Source organism: Schistocerca piceifrons, chromosome 9 (assembly GCF_021461385.2).
Source record: "Schistocerca piceifrons isolate TAMUIC-IGC-003096 chromosome 9, iqSchPice1.1, whole genome shotgun sequence".
Lineage (NCBI taxonomy): Eukaryota > Metazoa > Arthropoda > Insecta > Orthoptera > Acrididae > Schistocerca > Schistocerca piceifrons.
Window position 1 is genome coordinate 55,592,366 of NC_060146.1, and position 8,431 is coordinate 55,600,796.

Below are 8,431 nucleotides of genomic sequence, written 5' to 3' on the forward strand. Positions count from 1 at the left end.
AATGAGTACTGCCTGCCAACAAAACATGAGGTTACTACAATAGAGAGACCCATTTGTTCAAAAAGAGGATAAGAAAAAATGACAAAGTTAGTTATTGTTGCTGATTACACCAACAAGATCGGCATGGATCAGTTAATACACATTTGGATGTAAAATAATGAAATGGTGTGAAAAACTCTTCATTAAAGTTTTCCTAGTGTCTACGGAGAATGGTTTCATACTCTACTAACAGTTTCAAGTAAAAGCTCTCTTGTGGAAGTCACAAAAAAAATAATTACAGGAGGAGAAATGTCAGTGCTACACACACCAATCTTTTTCATGACAAATTTAGTCGCAATTTCCCAGTGACAATACTTTCAACTAACAACAAAATGAATGCTATGCACTACTTTAAAGTTTGCTCTGACAAAGGGAAGAAAAAACATTGGCAATTGCATCACAAAATATAGATGGTTGTGCAAAGGCCTGTGTGTTGGATCGAATGTACCTAAATGGTTCCAAGATTACCATTTGAAAGTAAATTATGTATAAATTACATGTCATCATATGTAAAATATGTTATAAATAAGCACACCTAAAATATTTTATTCTTATTTCTACCTGGAACCACAGAAAACATGTTCTGAATTGGGTATTTTTACTGTCTTTAGCAATTTTAGTACACCTTTATTGTTGCAACAATCCGTACAAGCACGAACATTTTTAACCCTTTAATGCATACTGTAGCTGATAAGCTACAGACCTCATTTCTTCGATTTATTCCATATGGAGAAACATTTTCGATCAAATTCGTTATGTAGCTAAGTGTATACACTCCGCTGCAGTTTCTAGTAGTTCTTCATAGCGATCATAGATGGCAGGACGAGCTGAAGCAGTTCGACAGTGAGCTGTGTGGACATACTGCCAAGTGTGTGTTTTGGCGGAAAGTTGAGGTGTGTTTTTGGTGTTTGTGCACTGATTTCTGGGTTTGAAAATTACTTTTTCATTTTGAAAACGTAAGTAGATATGGTGTAAACAGTTAATTCGAGTGTCTTTGCGATAGATTTGAAATGAGGCCTGTTTTTGTGTATGTAGCTTATCAGCTACATTTTTCATTTACTGCATTTCAGGCGCTGACGTAAAAATGTCATGAAAGAGTCAAGAAGAAATGCTTATGGAATGGTTAGAGATTCCACTAAGCAGTGATGACGATCTTGAGTGTTTCTCTGACGATTCCATTCAAGATGAGACATATGTTGCTCCAGAATCTGTTGATTGTGATAGTGACAGTAGTGACGAAGAAAGTCAAGTACCAGTAATTAGGACTGAAGATGTTTCTGGAACAAGACAATCTGATGTTATAATGAAGGAATCGACGTCACAGTTGTCTGATAATGCTCTGAAACTGCCATGCAGCAGCAAAAATGTTACCAAAAACAGCAGGAGTGTGGTTTGGAAAGATAAACAGTTGATTATTCCCGAACTGCAGTCAAAATTTCATGGCAATACTTCGTTACCAGAAGAAGTAATAAACTTAAATACTCCATACCAATTCTTCAAACATATATTTCCATCTAAATTGTTTGATCTAATTGTCGAAGAGTCTCATAGATACAGTGTGCAGTGTAATCCTGATAGACCAATAGATTTATCCTGTGGTGACATAAAAGAATTTATAGGCATCTGTCTCGTAATGTCAATAGTTCATGTACCTAATACGAGGGATTACTGGGGAGAAGTTACTGGTACTCATCTGATCAAGACAACAATGACAGTGAATCAGTATGAGCAAATACGTAAGTTTCTTCACTTCAATGACAACAGTGCAATGATACCCAGGGGTGAAAAAGGTCATGATAGACTCTTCAAGATAAGACCCATAATAGAATTGATGAGATCTCGGTTTCAAACAATACCTGTTGAGGAGTGTGTTTCTGTTGATGAACAGATATGTTGAACAAAGGCTAGAAGTTATTTGAAACAATACATGCCATACAAGCCTCATAAATATGGATACAAATTATTTGTTATTAGTGGCATATCTGGTTATGCCTACGATTTTGAGATTTTCACTGGAGATGAAAATGAACCAGAAAAAAGAGTGACTGGGGAGGAAGACTTGGGAGCAAGTGCAAATGTTGTAGTTCGACTCAGTAGGATACTACCAAGAAATATGAACCACAAACTGTACTGTGACAATTATTACACAAGTCTGCCACTGCTTGTATGGTTACATAAACAAGGAATTTACTCACTTGGGACAGTCAGAAGAAACAGAGTGCCAGACTGCAAGCTCCCTTCAGAAGCTGAGCTGAAGACAATGGCACGAGGTGCATCAGTAGAGCGCGTCGCAACAGTGGATGGTGTCGACATATCAAATGTAGTGTGGAAAGATAACAAGAGTGTGATGTTGCTTTCTACACTTGCTGGACAGCAGCCTATTCATGAAGCAGGGAGGTATGACAAAAAAACAAAGTCAAGAATAACAATACCTTGTCCACAAATAATTAAGCTCTACAATAAACATATGGGAGGTGTTGACCTTCTCGACAGCATAATGGGTCGACATAAAATTCTTGTGAAAAGTCAAAAATGGTATATAAGATTGTTTTACCATCTCCTGGACATGGGAGTAGTCAATTCCTGGCTGTTGTATAGGAGAGTAGCAGAAACCAAAGGGATTAGGAGAACTATGAAACTCTCCGAATTTCGAATGGAAATTGCTCACTGTTTGTGTCGCTCAGGTCAAACTTCAGCAAAATGTGGAAGGCCAAGTAATGAACTCGAAAACCAAATACAAGCTAAGAAGACAAAGGGGCCCACAGCACATGTACCTCCACAAGATGTAAGGCTGGATCAAGTAGGTCACCTGCCTTCGTACTTGCAAGTGAGACAGAGGTGCAAAATGCCAGGATGCAAGGGATTTTCCTGGGTTCAGTGTAATAAATGTGCAGTTGCATTGTGTTTGCACAAACAAAAGAACTGTTTTCAAACTTTTCATGTAAAGTGATTATCACATGCTTGGGTACAAATCTGTTGGAACTAGATACCTTATTGTTCATATATAAAAGTGTATAAAATATACAATAAATGCTCAATATTTACAACATTAATGTCCTATTTATTATTTTAGGATTTTTCCCTTCCTATACAAAGTATTTAATCATAATCAACAATTAAATTACGAGAGATTTGGTCAAAATTGAGGGAGCAAAATAAGCACATTTATTGTGGCTCGTAAGGTGTTAACTCAAAATGTAGCTGATCAGCTACAAAGCGATTTTCAACAATAGTGCTTTGTTAATTTAATTTAAAAAATTTTTCAATATTTTTTTCGAAATGTAGGCACTATAAACTAAACATGGTAATTTTTACAGCTTGAAATAAAAAATCATGCATTTAAGGGTTAATCTACGAATTTAATGCACTTGAAAGGATGTCAACTGCTTGCCTCTTTTCACTATCATGTAATTAACCACTAAATTTGTTATAATACTGACAGCTCGTTCAAGCAGTTTAAGAGGTGGTCAATGTTTATGCAAACAAATATGCATGATAGTGACCATACTAAAATCACAGTGTGTATCTATATGGGAGGGGATGGAGGGATTATGGCAAAATGGAGATGCAGCAGGGTAAGTGAATGTGTTCACAAATGAAGCAGGCAGCATCAGAGGACCCATCAAACTGATAAACAAGGAGGAAGGTAGGAGCTCAATCTCATTTCAACAATATTTTATTCTCAGATCTCACAAGGAGGCCAGTAAGAGCTAATGTGACAAATCCAAGAAGACTAACAGCCACCACCTGTACATCTCAACTTTGTGTGTGTGTGTGTGTGTGTGTGTGTGTGTGTGTGTGTGTGTGTGTGTGGGCGCGTGCGGGCTCAAACAAAATGAGAACAAGGTGTACACTCCCGTTGACTTCAAAACGGTTTCTCCTTATTTTAGGTTCCACACAGAGCAAGTGATGCAGGTATGCTTAGATTTCGCTCACTGCAATAATGTTGCATACTCACTGCTACCGAGGGCCCCATGAGATGCAATGGGGCAAAAGTGGGCGGCTGACATCTAGCACAGTGAAGCTGCAAGTTTCCACTGTGCCTGTTGAGCGCTTAAGAGTCACTGACAATATAGTACTGTTTTGTCGCAGTGCTATGGCACCTAAGGGGGATGTTCTACAAAATGTTAGCAGATGGAATGACCCAGAATAAGTTGGCCTAGTTCCATTTGGGATAATTTCATGGCCCTACCTGTTCAATTTGATGCAAATTTGCATCATTTCAGGTCAGAAGAGCAACTCACCTACACCAATGTTCTAGAATTTAGCCTGAAATTTCCATATTACCCCTTACAATCATTTGTAAGGAGGAGGCGGTGTGTGAGATTACACAGAAATTGGATCGTAACATAAATTTTGAGAAGAGATGCAGAAAAATTATTTCTATGACTTGAGACAATTTGAGTAATATTTCTTAGTTAGCAAAAAATTTCCAACTTTCAACTTGGGACTATTATGCATACAATAATTTATAATCATCAATATTTTCTTTTCACTTTTTACTGCAAGCTACTTTCAAAAATAATGCTTCATGTCTTTAAATGTAGAGGAAGAGACACGGGCAGTATTCGGCAGAGCAAATGTTTAATTAATGCTATTTTCAGTTTCATATAGTGCTCAAAAGGGACACTTGTGGTACTGTAATTTTCAGTGCTAAAGTGTGGGACACAAAGTGTTATCCATATACAAGGGGAACTTCACTAGTACAATAAAACAGCAGTGTAAAAGCTATCCAACATTTGGCATCCACAACAGTTTCTAACTGCAGTACTGAGACAGGAGACGGACAGAGGGAAGTGAGAGTTGGCTCTATGGCCCTTCAACATCTTAAGTGGAGAGCAACAGTTTCACAACTTTTCTCAAGAACTAAGCATCAGTGAACCATGTCTTAAAATATTCACGACACAGCCGATTAAGTGAGATCCTGAGACAGCCAACTAAGTGAGACCATGCCTAAAACACAGGCAGTCACTGACCAGAATGAGCATGCTGTGATGGGTGATCCTTGGACTGAATTATCACAAGATTGCCAACGGGACATGGGCAAACGTACCTAAAAGAGAAATTCAACAACCTACAAGATTTCCTTTGCATGGCTACATTTTTCCATCTTTCAAAGAACTTCTTGTCCCGAGTGTAGAAAAAGAAAAATATATGAAAAGGATAAATTGCTAATCGCTATACAGTGGAGACACTGAGCTGCAGGCAGGCCCAACAAAAAGACGGCTAAATAAATAAGATTTTAGCTAAAAGGCCTTCTTAATTAGACAACATACACACATTCATTCATGCAAACGCAACTCTCACTGTCTCTAGCTGGCGAGGCCAGAGTCTTGGAAATCATTACGTGAAAACGTGCAAATATTAGTTATTTGTCTGAAAGAGCACTAGATTACTAATGGCACAAAGTTTTAGACAAAATTGAAAATTTCAATGTATCAAGTGCAGCTTTGCAGGAGAATCAAGCCATATGGAGGTTCAGATATACTTCATCACAGTGATTCACATTATGCAACAGGTAATGATTTTGACAATTTCAATGATGAATATACAGGGTGTTTCAAAAAGGACTTCACAAATTTGAAAATTCATGTAAATTAATTCTTAGTACCTACAGAGGTGATTGTAGCGTCAATTTGCAGGGGAATACATCAAGATGGTCTCACGTAGTTCGCTAGTGCTGAATTGCACCGCAAAGAGCGCTAGCGGCAGTTGCGTTAAAGATGGCTGCTTTCACTAGACCTGAGTGTGCTAGCTGTGTTTTTGGTCTGAAGAATCAAAGTCTGCGATAACAATTCAGTGTAATTTCCACACATTGCAATATGTTTGTGATAGTCCTAAACTGAATGCTTTTTGTGAATGGAGCAAGAACAAAGTGTATGGCCCCTTTTTTTCATAAGAGAACCATCTACGGTATAGTGGACCTGGATATGTTACATCAATTTTTGATACCACTGATCGATGAGGATAATCAAGAACGAAATGTTTACTTCATGCAAGGTGACGCACCACCCCACCACCTAGCCGTTGTCCTGGATTTTCTCAATGACCACTTTCCAGGTCAATGGATTGGCCGTGATCCATCAATTGCATGGCCCCCATGTTCCCCAGACCTGACATCACTTTCCTTTTTTTGTTTTTCTTTTCTTTTTAATCGGGATTCATCAAAGATATCGTGTTTGTACCTCCTGTGCCTACTTCTCTATCTGAACTTTGAGCAAGAATTTACGCTGCCACTAAGCATGTTACACCTGCAGTACTACAGTGAGTTTGCAAGGAAACTGGCTTCTGATGGGATGTGTGCAGGATAACCAACGGAAGCCACATACAACATCTTTAGTTTAAGGTAAAAAACAACTTAATGTGTCTCCCTACAAAATAACACTAAACCCAGCTCTGTATCTTCTTTCAATAAATTTATATGAATTTTTAAAGTTGTAAAGTCCTTTATGAAATACCCTTTATTTGCAAGGTGATGTGTGGAACTGATGGCCTTATTTCCATACACAGAATCTCAAGGGGACCAACAACAGAACTCTTCCTATCTAAGTTTCAGGTGGCTCTGGTACAATCCTGATGAAACACACAAAGATATCTCAAAGTCTGGATGAATGGTGTTACATCTGGAAGGCTTGATTATCAGAAGTATCAAATGCTGTTGACCATCATTTTTTTCCCCCTACCAATATAGAGACATTATTAACACCACTGGCTCCGTAAAACTACAGAAAAATAATGTCAGAATGATACAAACAGCTGCTCAAAAAGGACACTCTGGATTCCTGTCTATCAACTCATTTTAAACCTCTGCAAAATATTGCATAATTTTAATGAGTGGCATAAATTTTTAAATTGTGTAACAACTTACTAGGATTAGATATTAGTAATGTTGCCAATAAATTTAATGGTTCTTATACAACGGTAGTCTTAGTTTTAAGCAATGTAGCATGATCTATCCAAGTTTAAAAATTATTACTGCCTGACACTTCTCTCTGCAGTTTCTTCATATTATGTATGTAATGGTTCCTCTAAATTTCCTTTGACACTGCAGATACCCCCTCCTCCCCATCTCCCCCAAATAGTTCAGTGGAAATCAACCCTCGAAATTTACTGTGACCCTAAAAGTTCTGTGGAAATCAAACCCTTCACTGTGGCCCTATGTATCTTGTTTGCACCTGCCACATTCTTATTGTACCTCATGGACAACTGATTCTATCGTTACTTGCGTGGAAGACTTTCATACTGGCCTTGTCTACTGGTAAACAAAATTTGACCAGGAACAGTCGCTCAGTGTAACTATACATTACAGAATCTTTCTTTTCCGTGTCTGTGCATCACCAATTTCCTCATGTCAGTTCATTTACAATACCTCTAAACACTTGTCTTCCTAGAACTGTTCCATAATATGAAACTTTAAGATATTTATTTCAGAGAGAGGCTAAAGCCTACAGTTTCAAACCTAAGAAAGTATAAGTCAAGAATGAATCATTATTACTCTATGCAGAGCATAGACTGCACGAATTAGATGAGGGGTGATCGAAAAGTTTCTAGACTGAGATAGTTACCGTGATGTCTCAAACAAACACCACCACCTACTTTTATGGTGACCCTTTGTGTTATGCAAATCAAATTTTGCAGCTCCAGCTTAATTAGTTTTGCCACTAGGATACATTGTATACCGTAGTGTAAGCAAAATGACGAATATTGAGAGAATCAAGAACCACGCTGAGACTCAATATTTTCATTTAAAAAGAATGACGCCCAAGGAAATTGCAGAGGAAATGCGGAATACACTTAAGGACAGTGCTCCGTCTTATGCATCAGTGAAAAACTGGGTGTCCACCTCCAAACATATTAGAACGAGTGTGGAAGACACACCAAGGGGTGGAAGGCCTGTCATCGTTGCTACTGATGAAACAGTGACTGCAATTCATGATACTATTTTGCAGGATGGCCTAGCAATGTAGTAGCACATTCAAACCACATTTGGAATCTCCTATGGGCATGCTCATGACATTGCTGTGGATATTTTGGGAATGCTTAAAGTTTCATCTCTGTGGGTACCAAAAGACTTGAATGCAGAACAGAGATAGGAGCATGTGCAATGTTGTGAAGATATCGTCCACCAATTTGAAGTCGATGAACTTCGATCCTGAGACAAAACAACAGTCACGACTATGTGATCATCCTTCATCCCTTACCTCAAAAAAATTCTAAGTGCAAAAATCAGCCAGTAAGGTGATGGCATCAGTCTTCTGGGATGCAGAAGGGGTATTATGGCGGATTACTTGCAAAAGGGCATAGCTATCAATGTATCATACTACTGCAACCTCCTGCACCATTTGAGAGAAAAAAATCGTGCAGCAAACTGGTGTGCAGGGTTCTTTTACAT